The sequence below is a fragment of the Carlito syrichta genome, unplaced genomic scaffold (genome assembly GCF_000164805.1).
Source record: "Carlito syrichta isolate Samal-C Ts95f unplaced genomic scaffold, Tarsius_syrichta-2.0.1 Scaffold301855, whole genome shotgun sequence".
NCBI classification, from domain to species: Eukaryota; Metazoa; Chordata; class Mammalia; order Primates; family Tarsiidae; genus Carlito; species Carlito syrichta.
In genome coordinates, this window is record NW_007245951.1 from 598389 (window position 1) to 612149 (window position 13761).

Sequence of the window (13761 nt, forward strand, 5' to 3'; positions counted from 1 at the left end):
TACTCGGAAGACTGAAGCGGAAGGATCGCCAGAGCCCAGCAGGTTGAGGTTGCAGTGGCCAGGAGCGGCCACTGCACTCCAGTCTGGGTGACTGAGTGAGACTCCAACTCAAAAAAAAAAAAAGGATGAGCTCTGGGCACGAGGACACGCTAGCCAGCAAGACCCTGCTTCCCTCACCATTCACAGGCTTCCAGAGTTGGAGGAAAAGGCTCAGGAGCTCTGAGGAGCCTGAGAAAGTTCCTCACCTATGCAAGGATAAGTAATTTTATGGAAGCAGCTTATCATTTAAGCCAAATTTGGTTCCAGGAGTTGGCAGTCCATATAGTAAAACATATGTTCATACATGTTCTTGCAAACCATGAAACTATCTACTGCAAATACCACTAAACACATGACTGCACTCACTTCCCATACATTGGTCTTTATGCCCACACCTCGGGGGTACGTGATCACAGGTTTAAGAATTAAAGGAAATGCTTAATTATCCAGAGACTAACATATAAATGAAATAGTTAAAATAATTTAGGTCTAATGAGGGAGGAAGACATCACCCTGGCTGGCAAAAGTCTAAATTACATAGACATTTTGTATTATTCAAGGAAGACATTTAAAAATCTATCTTTTTAAAACTAAGTCCTTCAACAAATAGTCACTGCATGCCACTCGCAAAGCCTAGAGGAGAAGGGGAGAGTAAACAAGGAAGTTTGGAAAACACATCGTACATCCCAATTGGCTGTAAACAGCACTGAGAAAAACAGCACCTTCCCTGGTAGCAACTGCCCAGCACAAGGTTTAATACAAGATGTCCAGTATCTCACACGGTCTTACTAAGAACTACAACCGGGCCAGACGCGGTGGCTCAAGCCTACAATCCCAGCACTCTGGGAGGCCGAAGTAAGAAGACTGCCTGAGCCCACGGGTTCAGGACCAGCCTGAGCAAATTCACAAGCCCTCACCTCTACAATAAATCAAAAAAGTAGCCGGGCGTGGTAGTGCTCGCCTGTAGTTCCGGTTACTTGGGAGGCTGAGGCAGAAGGATCGCCGGAGCCCAGCAGGTTGACACTAGGGTGGCCATGAGCGTGACACTGCAGTTCAGCCTGGGCAACGGAGTGAGACTCTGACTCAAAAAAAAAAAAAAGCTGCAGCCGGCCTGCCCCACCACCAATGACCTATGCAGACAGGCCTAAGTCAAGGCTGCAGGCCCATAGGTGGCTCATGCATCTTACCAAGAGCCTACCCAAGCCCCGCTCCAAGCCCCGCTCCAAGCCTGACATCCCTCTTTTCCCTCCTTTAACTCTTCCCACACAGACCTGGCTAGGGGACCTTCTCAGCCCCTCCTCCCAGCCTGTCCAAACCTCTCCAAGATGCTGTCCTCTGTCACCATGAGACCCCACCCACCGACAGCTCCCTCACCTCCTGACCCAAGCCTCCCCTTGGGAGCACACACCACGACCCTGGGCTAGCAGCCGCCCCTTCTGGTCATCCACTCACTCCCCTTCCAGTCACCCACACACAACCGTCGCAACTCTGGGATCCGGCTTACTGCCTTTCTACCAGGAGTCCCATCGACATCCTTGGCAGCCCGCACACATGAGATTCTTTCACATCTGCCCCTCAGTCCATGGATATCCCCCCTTCAAACCACCCACCCAACACTTCAGCAATCCATTTTCATAGTCACAACCTCGACTTTCTACCACCAGTAACTGCGACACCCCCAAAATCTCTTATTTCCAGCATCTCACACTCAAAGCCACACCTGGCCACTGCGGCTTTCTTGTCCCAACAATCCCACTCCGATGATTATCTGACACAACCAGGATTGGGGGATGCTGGGCAGGCGTTACCCAACATCCCACAACCTCCCCAAGAACTCCATCACTCAGCTGAGATTTCCCAGTTGGTTCCTCACAGTCACAACAGTTATCACTCCCATGCTTTTCTCGGTGTTCTTAGCTTCTCCAACCGTCACTGTGGGGAAACCCTAGCCCAACTCCCTTCCTCCTGTGCTTTCAACTTACAGCAGTTAAACACGGGCAAAAACACATAACAAAACTCACTTCCAATTGATAATGTCATATCTCAAATGAACACTCAACAACACTATCTACAGCCTCATCAAAAAAGCTTGCTTTTTTCCAGGAAGTAAACAGAAGTAAACAAAAGACACTACTCATCATCTCATCACCAAACTGACCAACTGGTGAGTACTCTCTGTCCTCATAACAAACGAACTATCCATGAGCCATGTTAAGGTAACCCTGTCAACAGCATAATCAACCCCATCCTGTTCCTCTGCATACAGTTCTCTTACCCCTAGAATACTGTCATCAGCATACAAGAAATATAGTCTTTCCTGATATTTAAGAATATCCCATGGCCACTTCCTTTCTGTTCCTCTTTACAAAACTACTGGAAAATTTTAAAGAAAACTTCAAACGAATATCAATTTATTCTAACAAATTTCATTCGATGAAAATTTTAGCTTGCTAATTACTAAGTGTGCACCCTTCTCATGAGTAGATTAAAGCTGTTTTAGCAAAACTTTCTGTTGTTTCTGGCTCATGGTTAGTTAAAATTTTAAGTTGAACTTATTAATGAGCTTTTAAAAATTATAACCGAAGTTACAGCAGGAAAAGGACAAAAAGGGGCTTACCTGAACAATACAAGAATGCAAAACTCCAGATGGAAAGTCTTCCCCACTTTTGAGTTGCAATTAATGAATACTTCAACTGCCTAATCTTACCCCAACTCATGTGGAAACCAGAAGGAAATGCAGAGACAGATCAAAAGGGGACCCTGAAGAGGCCAACTCATGAAGCCCTGGCCCCACAGCTGTCTTGGAATGCTCTGGAACTTCAGAAGAACTAGAGCGTTCCTCAAATAAATCCTGCTCTCTTTTGACTGGAAAAGGCTAAACTTAACGTGTTCAAGTGGTCTTATAGAACACACCACCTTTAAAAGAAAACCTGAAGGAAACATTCTCTTCGAAAAGACTAGGTGCTAAGGCAAAAAATCTCATTATTCCTAGGAGAGCAGAAATTGTTTAAAAACTTTTCAAGTGTGATCGAAAATGTTGTCTAACGGAGCTTGACTGCAAAGCCATAAAGAAGTCCTGTGTTCAGAGAGACCATCCACAGCTGCCAGAACCATCAGGAGAAGGGCTGCTGGCAACAGTCATGGAAGACACCGCAGGATCACAAGACCACAAGATCTCGCGCCAACTACAAAGGATGAAATGCGCTTTAATTTGCAAGGAGATCTCAGCCCCTCTTCACCACCCAGCTGGAGATCAAACAGTTGGTCAGTGCCATAAACACTGAGTCAACCTCACCACCATCCACTTCTTACAGTGATGTGTCAAATATGCCTTCCCAAAATCTGGTCCAGCCGTTAGACCTTGCTTCCAGTTAGACAATCTCATGGGGAAACAAGTTAGAAAGGTGGAGTTTGTACACAGAAAATGTGCCCGACTCTCTTCAAAAAGTCAACGTCATAACAAAGAAAAGTGGTAGACACACTGCCCTAGAATCAGAGAGACTAAAGGGACCCAATGGCTAGACACAACGAGTAAACTCAGAAAACATGGTCATAAAAGGGGGAATAAAAAGTACAAAAGGCATAGAGACAACTGAGGAAATACTTTAAACAGAGACTTAAGTATGGGATAATATGAAATTTCCATTAAACTATAAAAGCACAAGAACAATTGGGCTCGGTGGCTCAGCCTGTAATCCCAGCACTTTGGGAGGCCGGGGGCAAGTGGACTGCCTGAGGCCACGAGTTCGAGCCCGGGCAACTTGGTGAGACCTCCTCTCTACAATAAAGCAAAAATTGGCCGGCGTGGTAGCGCATCCCTGTAGTTCCGGCTACTTGGAAGGCTAATGCGGTAGGATCGCCGGAGCCCAGCAGTCAATGCTGGGGTGGCCGTGAGCATGTCACCGCACTCCGACCTGAGTGACAGAGTGAGACTCCGACTCAAAAAAGAAAAAACAGTACAAAAACACTGTGGTTACAAATGAAAACACATTCTTAGAAACACATGCTGAGCTGGGTTCGGTGGCTCAGCCTGTAATCCTGTGCCTTTGGGAGGCTGAGACGAGTGGATTGCCTGAGCCCGCGGGTTCGAGACCCACCTGGGCAACGAGACCTCCTCTCTACAATAAATCAAAAAATCAGCCGGGCGTGGTAGTGCGTGCCTATAATTCCAGCTACTTGGAAGGCTGAGGCGGAAGGATTGCCGGAGCCCAGCAGGTCGAGGCTGCGGTGGCCGGGAGCAGGAGAGTGAGACTCCAACTCACCAAAAAAAAACAAAACAAAGAAACACATGCTGAAATTTCTACAGAGGTAGATTCAAGATAATTAAGTTAATTTCAAATGATTCAGGAAAAAAAATACATCAATAAGGAATATGGTAAATGTCAAAACACAAAATTACAATTTAAAGATCTTAATTGGCTTTATTTGCAAGTCAACAACTGGGCAACTCTTCATTCCAAAAAAGAATGAGCATTCTAGAGAGTCCAACAGAGAAGGTTGGTTTCAGACAGGACAGGGCTGAAAACAGAAGCAAAGAACTGTGAAAGGCTGATGCTGAAAACCAATGCTGCTGGAAGTTTAAGCTATCTTGAGCCTTCAAGGAATATGATTCTGGGCCTTGAGTCACACGACAGGCGGCTGTAGCCTTTGTGCCTCTGACTGTAGACTGGTCTTTTCTTCCCCTACAATGTTTTGTAAACTGTTATAAAAACTAAGGGGTAGCAGAAGACACCTTCCCTCTCACCTGTTGATCCCCATTACAGACGAGCTTCCTCCTCTGACTGCTGTTACCAAGAGGCCTTTCTACTATCTGTCTATAGCATGGAATGTTACAGTTACTTTTTTAAACTGGAAAAGGGAAAGAAAAGCTGCAACTTATCAAAATGCTATGAGTCATAAACAAACCAGGCTTGTATGGAAAATGCTGTAATACTGCTTCACTTGTTTTCTGCCTATATCAGCAAGCCCTTAACTTTTTAGCCAAGGAGCAATCATCCACTCCTTTGCATTCTGTTTCTTTCAATTATTTCAGGATGAAAGAACAAAAAGCAGACTAGTCATCTCCAAGTTACTTTCCTTGTAGGGAAAGAACCGATGACACATGCCTGCAGTTCCAGCTACTCGGAAGGCTGAGGCGGAAGGATCGCCGGAGCCCAGCAGGTCGAGGCTGCGGTGGCCATGAGCGAGCCACTGCCCTCCAGCCGGGGTGACAGTGAGACTCCGACTCAAAAAAAAAGAAGAAAAGGCAGGAACCGGGGACACCAGGAATCGCTGACTGGTCAACACCAGGTTACCTCCGGTTGGCTGTCTTGGGCCAGGGTTCGAGTCGAGGAAGCGCCACAATCGCATCAACTGACACAGGCCGTGTGGGAAATGAGGCTGTCCAGTCTCTCCCTCCTCTGCTTCCCCTTCTGGGAAGGTTGGGTAACAACTCTGCCTGGTGACAGGAGCCTCGGCCTGGTGACTCCCCACTGACGTTTAGTTGAGTGTGCTGAGCACCTGACGCAAGATTATTTCAAAACAATGGCCTCGTAACTTTTATTTAATGTGTGGTAAAATATTTATTTTTAATCTAATTGTAGGGCTTATTAGTGTGCACTAGTGTTATTCTTTGAACTTTTTTTTCAGTTCAAAATCTGCCATAACAAAATGGGGAAAAAAAGGTCCCTGATTTTCCTCTGCTCAGTCCATCTTTATTAATATGGTTAAGTATCCAGGCTTTTTGTATCCAGGCAATTTTACTAAATAATCTTAAAAATGTATCATGAACGTAAGGTTTTTTTGTGTTTTTTTTTTTAAGTTGGAGTCTCACTTGGTCGCCCAGACTGGAGGGCAGTGGACGCTCCCGGCCACCGCAGCCTCGACCTACTGGGCTCTGGTGATCCTTCCGCCTCAGCCTTCCGAGTAGCCGGAATTACAGGCGCACGCTACCATGCCCAGCTGATTTTTTGATTTATTGTAGAGATGAGGTCTCGTCAAGTTGCCCAGGCGGGTCTCGAACCCGCGGGCTCAGTCAGTCCACTCACCTCAGCCTCCCAAAGGCGTGGGATTACAGGCTGAGCCACCAAGCCCGGCGAACGTAAGTTTTAAAACTCGAAATTCTTCTATAATAATCTCAAGTGGGATCACAAAATGCTCCAACTATTCACCAGCAAAATGAATGTGGGCTGAGCACTGGCTGTGTGTCCAACACTGCCAAGAGCTTCACGTGTACTGACTTATATTCTCCTCATAGCAACCACATGGAAGGTGTGTGTTATTTCCTTACCAGTTTGAATTTTTTTTTCTGAGTCGGAGTCTCCCTCTGTCACCCTGGCTGGACTGCAGGGGCATGCTCATGGCCACTGCAGCCTCGACCTGCTGGGCTCACGCAATCCTTCTTCCCTCAGCCTTTCAAGGAGATGGAACCACAAGCACATGCCACCACGCCCAGCTAATTTTTTGATTCCTTGTAGAGATGAGGTCTCACCAAGTTGCCCAGGCTGGTCTCGAACCCTTGGACTCAGGCAATCCTCTCACCTCAGCATCCCAAGTAAGTCACCACACCTGGCGGCTTCCAGTTTGAAATTTAAACGCAACACAGACATTAAACTAACCGAGCAAGGTCAGACAGATTTCAAGGAGTACTGCTGAAATAAATTTATTTTGAAAATAAACACAAAGATTGCTTCCATAAGGGAATAGGGTGCCGCAAAATCAATGACATTGCATTCTGTCTCCAAAAAGGCAAAAAATGAGGATTTCGACATTCAGACATAAAAGCACCAATAATCACAAAAGTATAATCTACATATCAGAGTATCTGGTGCCAGCTGCTCTCACCAGTGTGATTTATAAAAAGAAAATTGATTTCCAAAACTAAGCAAAGATACTAGGTCCATAAATCATCACACTGGATCACTAGTGGAAAAGCACACAGGGGTACTGATGGCCAAAACCTGTCAAGTGTAAACCAGACCTTGGGCTGTCAACAAGTTGTCTTAAAACTGTTGTCACAGGCCAAGTGTGGTGGGGCTGACACCTGTCATCCCAGCACTTGTGCAAGGTCGAAGATCACTTGAGCCAGGAGTTCAAGGTTGCCGTGAGCTATGATGGTGTCACTGCACTCCAGCCTGGGCGAGAGAGCAAGACCCCATCTTTAAAAACGTGTGATATCTTTTTTGTTCTTCCATTGCCTGGCACACAGCTCCTAAAACTCTGAGAATGTAAGTGCTAAGTGTCTTTTTCTGTGCTAGTGAATGAATGAGGGCTGGGGGCCTTCCAGGAAGCCCGGGGGGGACTTGACTGTAGGGTAATCAGCTAGTGACAAGAGGGCTGGAACTCCAGGTGAAGGATGAGTTGACCCACCTTCAAAGGCCAATGGCATATCAACCATGTCTTCTTACTAAAGAAAGCTTCCAGAAACAGCCAAACCACTGGTTCAGAGAGCTTCCAAGCTGGTGAACACAGGGCAGTGCTAGGAGTGCGATGAGTACACCATGTGGACGGGGTGGCCCCCTGCCCGGCCCCAGCCTTTGTATGCCGCCGACTGGAGCCGCAGTCTTTGCGATGAACAGGGAGCCTAGTGGATGCACCCCTTCCCTCCATTCCACGAGCCATCTAGCAAATCGAAGAGCTCAAGGGCGAGGTCACAAGTGCCTCCAATGTACAGCACACCCATCCAGAGCACAGACGTGAACAGTGGCTTGTCTCTGGAGGGACACTCCTGTGGAACTGACACTATTCTCGGTGGACAGTCTCACCACAAATTTACCTGTGGGACAGCCAGCTGGCGTCCCCAGAGAGAGACATGATAGTGGGAGAAAAACCCCAGACACTTGGGCATAGAAGCTGTCTGTGTTGAGTGTTGAGTACAGAGAAAAAGAATTTGTATTTCCTCTATAACACAGTGGGAAGGATATGTATTATCACAATATAATGTCAAAAAGGGAACACAGCTGGTGGCTCACGTCTGTCATCCCAGCACTTTGGGAGGCTGAGATGAGGCCACTGCCTGAGCCCACGGGTTCAAGATCAGCCTGGGAAACTTGGCGAGACCTCTTCTCCAAAATAATTCAAAAAATTAGCCAGGTGTGGTGGCACATGCCTGCAGTTCCAGCTACTTGGAAGGCTGAGGCGGAAGATCGCCTGAGCTCAGCAGATTGAGGCTGCGTTGGCCGTGAGCACGCCACTGTACTTCAGCCTAGGCGATGGAATGAGACTCCGACTCAAAAAAAAAAAAAAAAAAAAGAAAGAAAGAGCAAAGGAACACAGCTAAACTCTGAGAGGGTCTGTCAGATAAAATGGAATAATTAATTGTCTTAAGTGTGGCATGTAGTTACAAAGAATACCCGTATGTTAAGACATATTATGAGATGTCTGGGATTTAATGCAACTTTCAAAAGGCTCAACAACTACAACAGTTAATACAGCGAGACGTCAGTTCATGCAGATCCTGACGGAGAGCACACAGGCTGGGTGGCTTGGCTGTCATTTCAACGTTTCTACGTGGAGGCAAGTTCATTCAAAACACTTGGGGAAAGGCAGCAGGGGACGGAGGGTAGCCGAGTCTGGAGTCGGCAGCCGCAGCACAAGGCTTTGCCAAAGAGGGGCTTCGAAGTCTGCACCGTCTCACCTGCAATATTATTACTAAAAATAGGGTAAAATGGCAAAAACAGTTGCAATTCCTGAATTTAGATGATGAGTGCAGATGTTCCGTTGCCTCTTTCAACTTTTCTATGCATTTGAAATTTTCATAATAAAAAGTTACGGGTCTGTGGTTTGGCTTTTGTAATTCCTTTGAAAGACACCAGAAGTGCAACTCAAAACCTTCTTAGGCACCTAAAAGAATTTATTGGGAACTCCAATTTTAATGTCCTGTCGGTGGAACCTAGGGACAATGGTCTAGAGGCCCCTGGTGCAGGCTGTCTCCGCAGCTACAACCCCAGAATTAAGTGGAGTGTGCAATTCTAATCAAGTACTGCTGACTGCACAGCACTTGCTCGGTGTGCGAGGAACTGGCCAAGACGCCATCACGCCACATGAACATGTGAAGGCCTTCAGAGCCCAATTCTCACACAAACAAAATTAGTAAACTCTAAACACAACACAGCTAACACCAAGTTTCAATACAAGAGCTCTTAAGCATGGACACAAGTCACAAGAAGCATGGATTTGGGTGGGAGAAAATATCTATCTTCAAGCTCCGTGTAAAATACACCACACCTCCTTCCATCATTGGACACATTCAACAAACCACCATACACGATCAGCCCAGGGACAGCATCCAACATTCAAGCGGGTAGCTAGAGACTGAGAGCAAGCTCGTGGCCAATGAGTCTGTCCACCCCGCTAAAACATCAGTAAAGACCCTGGACACAGAGACTTGCACAGAATTTCCTGGCTGCCTCCGTATATACAGTCACACGTGGACACGCCAGGAGGGCTCTCCACCTGATTCCAGAGCAGAAAGCGAGTGCTTCGCATCTGGGGCTCTCCCAGACATAATGCTGCATCTCTGATTTTGTCTGGTCCTTATTTATATTCCTTCTTGCTGTGATAAAACTACAATAATAAGTACTGCACTTTCTTGAGTTGTGCATCATCCTAAATGAATTATCAAACCTGAGGGAGTTGTGAAAATCTCCCAATTTGTAGTCTGTTGATCAAAAATGCATGTGACCTGGGAGGCACTGGGCATGAGGCTGGTGTCTGAAGCAGGGGCAGTCTTTCAGAAACCTGCTAAGTCTGCCCTGGGTAGCTGGTGTCAGAACTGCACTCAGATGACACACAACTATTCACTGATCAATATGAAAAAGGAGAGAGGTCAAAGACTACTCCATAATTTTTTTCAGATAAGCATTAAAAGCTAGATTTTAATACTTTACAAAACAAAGTCTGAATTATCTGTTATGTTAACAAAACCATGTTGTCACTTTAGTTACTGATAGAGAGGCCACAGTACTATGTTACACAACATAATAGTCTTTTTTTCAACTATTTAAATTCAACTGATATCCTGATGGCCCTATGTATCGTACTGTGTTCAGAAACACGCGGAAAAGGTATCCATAGCCTTCATTAGATCAGCGAAAGGTCTGTGGCACAACCACCTCCACCTAAACCATAGACAAAAAGCAGTCCCTCTGGGTCCCCGATGGGTTTGTGGAGGCCACCTGAAAGCATCAACTGATTAGTTATTTAAGACAATCTTCCAACAGCTACAAAATCAAAATAAAATTTCCAAGAATATCCCTAGCAAAGATTATCAGAAACCAGAGTTTCTCAGACAAATAACCAATTCCAGGCCAACAGAAGAAAACGGATGAGGAACTTGGAACATCTTGCCACACCAGAAGCAAGGACTCTATCCAACACCACTGGAGTTGTGTCAAAGAAACAAAAGGGGTTCTTCCACACCAGCATCTTGACTTCTCTACAGATCTGAAAACTAGCCAGGCAGCCCTGGCTCACACCTGTAATCCGAGCACTCTGGAGAGCTCGGGGCAGGATTTTGACCAGCCTAGTTAACATAGCAATACCCCATCTCTATTTTTTTTAAAAACTTATTAGAAGCCGGGCTCGGTGGCTCAGCCTGTAATCCCACGCTTTTGGGAGGCTGAGGTGAGTGGATTGCCTGAGCCCGCGGGTTCGAGACCCGCCTGGGCAACTTGGTGAGACCTCATCTCTACAATAAATCAAAAAATCACCCGGGCATGGTAGCGCAAGCCTGTAATTCCGGCTACTGGGAAGGCTGAGGCAGAAGGATTGCCGGAGCCCAGCAGGTCGAGGCTGCAGTGGCTCCAGTCTGGGCGACAGAGTGAGACTCCAACTTAAATAAATAAACAAACAAACAAACAAATAAATAAATTACTGAACAAAGAGATCAGACAAAAATACCCAGAAGTAATAGGAGAGAGAAAGAGACACGTATGTCCACCATATGTAAAGGAACCTCAGAAGGAGAGAAAGGAAGGGGGTAGCAGAAAACACATGAAAAGAGACAACCGATGCACCCAAGACCTGAGAGCTCCAAGCAGGATAAATAACAAGAAACAGACACCCATACCTATCAGCAAAACTGTTGAAAACCAAAGAAAGAAAAACACCATGAAAGCCTGCAGTAAAAGACTGCAGGCAGGGGAACACAAGTTAAACTGACAGGAGACGTCTACAGAAAGAATGAAAGCTTCAGTAACGTCTGTCAACACCTTAGAAAACCAGGCAACTAAGAATTCTACACACATCAAAAGTATCCTTCAAAAAGGAAGATGAATTTGAGCCATTTTTAGAGCAACACACTCAGAAAACTCACTACAAGAAGCCACACAAAGCTGGGCGCAGTGGCTCAAGTCCATAATCCCAGCACTTAGGGAGGCTGAGGCAGGAAGACTGCTCGAGCCCAGGAGCCCCAAACCAACCTGGGAACACAGCAGGATCACGCCCCTACGAAATTTTTAAAAATAAGCCAGGAATAATGGCAGGCACCTGCAGTCCCAGCTACTCAGGAGGCTGCGGAGGGAGGATCGCCTGAGCCTGAGGGCCGGCGATGAGCTGTGATCACGCCACTGCAGATCAGGCTGGCTGGCAGAGTGAAACTCAAGCTCAAAAAACAAAGTTACACAAAGGTGGGAAACATAAAGGGTGCTCTTTAGGCAGCAGAAAAATGTCCCAAGATGGAGAATCAAGCTGCAGCAAGGAATGAAGATCAATGAAAAGCCTAAAATGTGTGGTAAACCCAAATGGTTACAACAGTAAAACCAATAATGTCTTAAGATAAAATATATACAGACTTAAAACAGCACAGTAACAGCATTTGATAAGTCAAAAATGCACAGTTTAAAACTGAAGGTACCAAAGTACCTGACTTCAAATTATTCTTCAAGGCTATAAGACCCAAAACAGCGTGGAACTCACACAAGAACAGACACACAGACCAACGGAGCAGAACAGAGATTCCAGAAATAAACCCACATACCAACAGCCAACTCATCTTTGACAAAGCAGACATAAACACACGTTACGGAAAGGACACCCTCTTCAACAAACGGTACTGGCAAAACCAGATGGCTACATGCAAAAAAATGAAACTAGACCCCTGTATCTCTTCCCACATACAAAAATTAAGTCAAGATGGATCAAAGATGTAACTGCTAGCCAGACACCATGGCTCGTGCTTTTAACCCAGCACTTTGGGAGACAGACGAAAGGACTGCCTGAGCCCAGGGGTTCGAGACCAACCAGGGAAACTTGGTAAGACATCGTCTCTACAATAAATCAAAAAATCAGCCAGACACAGGGGTTCATGACTGTAATCCCAGCAATCTGGGAAGCTAAGGCAAGAGGATTACCTGAACCCAGAGGTTCCAGACCAGCCTGGGCAACTTGGCAAGACCTCACCTCTACAATAAACTACAAAATTAGCCGGGCATGGTGGCACACGCCTGCAGTTCCAGCTAACTGCAAAGCAGAGGCAGAGAGATCGCCTGAGCCCAGGAGGTCCAGGCTGTGGTCACCTGCACTCCAGCCTGGGTGACAGAGTGAGGCTCCAACTCTAAATAAATAAATTACGATAAAGACATAAATGTCAGACCCGAAACCATAAAAATCCTAGAAGAAAACCTAAGAAAAACTCTTCTGGACATCGACCTAGGCAAAGAAGTAACGGCTAAAATCCCAAAGCAAATGCAACATAAACAAAAATAAATAAGTGGGACTTAATTAAACTAAAAAGCTTCTGTACAGCAAAAGAAACAATCAACAGAGCAAACAGGCATCCTTCAGAATGGGAGAAGGTATTTACAAACTATACATCTGATCAAAAGACTGATATCTAAAATATACAAAAACAACACGCCAGCACAAAAAAGCATATAATCCCATTAAAAAGTGGGCAATCAAGCCAGGCGTGGTGGCTCATGCCTGTAAACCAAGTACTCTGGGAGACGGAGGTGACAAGATTGCCTGAGCCCAGAGGTTCAAGACCCGTCTGGGCCACTTGGCGAGACCTCGTCTCTACAATAAATTTAGCCAGGCATAGTGGCTCACACCTGTAGTTTCAGGTATTTGGAAGGCTGAGGTAAAAGGACCGCCTGAGCTCAGCAGGTCGGGGCTGTGGTGGCTCTGAGCGTGCCACTGCACTCCAGCCTGGGTGACAGAGTGAGATGCCAACTCAAAAAAAAAAAAAAAAAAGGAAAAAAGATGCATGTTCTAAGTAACTTCCAAATTAACAGAAAGTGGGGGGGGAAACATATAAAAGAATACAAGAGCCAGACATGGTGGCTCACATCCGTAATCCCAGTACTTGAGAGGCCGAGGCAGGAGGACTGCTTGAGCCCAGGAGTTTGAGACCAGCCTGGGCAACATAGCAAGACCTCGTCTCTAACAAAAAAAAAAAAAATTTTCAAAAATCAAAAATTTAGCTGGGCATGGTGGCACACGCCTGTAATCCCTACTACTCGGGAGGCTGAGGCAGGAGGACCACTTCAGCCAAGGAGGTCCAGGCTACGGTGAGCCATGACTGCGCCACTGCACTCCAGCCTAAGCAAGAGTGGGACGCCATTTCAAAAAAAAAAAAGTAGTCCAGAAGAAGGTGTTATTATAGGAGCTGACAGCTCCATGTGTGTTGCTGCCCGTGAACAACTTCCAGTAGGACACAATGTGGAGGTAGAAGACACTGATATCGATAACCCTGAGTGTCTTCACTGTAATTGAAAGGTTTTTTTTTTTTTTTTTTTTTTTTTT

General features: G+C 46.0%; 1 protein-coding gene across 1 annotated transcript in view; it reads right to left on the reverse strand.

The window, feature by feature from the left end:
- Positions 1-6235, reverse strand: part of SPIN1 (spindlin 1) — a 50438-nt gene extending 44203 nt beyond the window's left edge. Inside the window, exon 1 of the mRNA XM_008055449.2 lies at positions 6189-6235. The gene's annotated coding sequence lies outside the window, so the exon portion shown is untranslated. The remainder of the gene's footprint in view (positions 1-6188) is intronic.
- Between the last annotated feature and the right edge of the window lie 7526 nt (positions 6236-13761).